Consider the following 1,445-nt stretch of genomic DNA (forward strand, 5'->3'; position numbering starts at 1 on the left):
TCTAGTGCTCTTATGCCTTTTCTTTCTTCTTTTCACCCCCGAGAAAATAAATTTGACAATTCTAGTCAAAAGTAATAAAATGATTTTTAAATATTTTATATTTATTCTTGGCCTACCCACAGAGAATCAACCGCTTCACTTAAAATAAATATACGAGTCATACTCAGAGTGAGATAATACCCTTGCTTATCTCTAAAGAGGAGACACGTCCCTGTCAACAACAGTGGTCTACCTCCATTTTCAGTTTCTCTCAGCGAAGAGTGGAAGATTCAATGGATATGGACATGAGCCCCTGGAGGCCTGAAAACAATCTTTTCGGTTGTGAACTAAAGGTCGACAAAGATGATTACTTTAAGGGGAATAATGATGAAAACAAGCACCAGTTATCTGTAAGAACAGTCAGTTTAGGTGCTGGTGCAAAGTATTAACTGCATATTGTTGAAACAGAAGCAATGAATTATGAAAGTAGCCCAATTAAAGTAACACTGGCAACTTTTAAAATGTCTCTACAGCCTGTGGTCTCCCTTGGAGGCTTTGCAATAGCACCGACAGTGGTCTTACAGTTGAAGTGTGGCTCAGGACCTGAGCATTTCAGTGGGCAGCATTTAGTAGCTGTAGAAGAAGATGCAGAGTCAGATAATGAAGAGGATGAGGATGTGAAACTTTTAAGTATATCAGGAAAATGGTATGCACCCACAAGTGGTAAAAAGGTTCCACAGAAAAGGTAAATCTAGCTGCTGCTGTCGAAGATGATGATGCCAATAATGACGATGTAGATGATGATTTTGATGATGATGAAACTGAAGGAAAAGCTCCAGTTAAGATAGCTATATGGGATACTTTGGCCAAAAATGCACAAAGTCAAAACAGAAGGGAAAAGACTCAAAACCATCAACACCAAGATCCAAAGGTCAAGAATTCTTCACAAAACAGGAGAAAACTCCCCAAGCCCTAGTTCTGTAGAAGACATTAAAGCAAAATGCAAACAAGTATAGAAAAGGGTGGTTCTCTTCCTAAAGTGGAAGCCAATCCATCAATGACGTGAAGAATTGCTTCCGGATGACTGACCAGGAGTCTGTTCAAGGTCTCTGGCCGTGGAGGAAGTCTCTTTAAGAAAATAGCTTGAGCAGTTTGTTAACATTTTCCATCTTATTTCATTTCTGTAGCAGTTGCTACCTGGCTGTCCTTTTTTATAATTCAGAATGAGAACTTTCCCTACCATGTCTGATAAATTTTGCCCAAGAATGGCCAAGGATGTGTTGTCTAAAATGTCTGTTTAGTTTTCAAAGATGGAACTCCACCCTTTGCTTGCTTCTAAGTCTGTATGGAAGGTTATGATAGGACAGAAGAGTAGCAGTGGTCAGACAAATGGAAATGGTGGGGAGACAAAAATATACATGTGAAATAAACTCAGTATTTTTTTTAAAAAGAGGTGACACGATTAA

General features: G+C 38.8%; 1 pseudogene; it reads left to right on the forward strand.

Annotated features, from left to right (window-relative positions):
• Positions 1–452: 452 nt before the first annotated feature.
• Positions 453–1,113, forward strand: LOC142435023 (nucleophosmin pseudogene; annotated as a pseudogene).
• Positions 1,114–1,445: the final 332 nt, after the last annotated feature.

The sequence above is a fragment of the Tenrec ecaudatus genome, chromosome X (assembly GCF_050624435.1).
Source record: "Tenrec ecaudatus isolate mTenEca1 chromosome X, mTenEca1.hap1, whole genome shotgun sequence".
Lineage (NCBI taxonomy): Eukaryota > Metazoa > Chordata > Mammalia > Afrosoricida > Tenrecidae > Tenrec > Tenrec ecaudatus.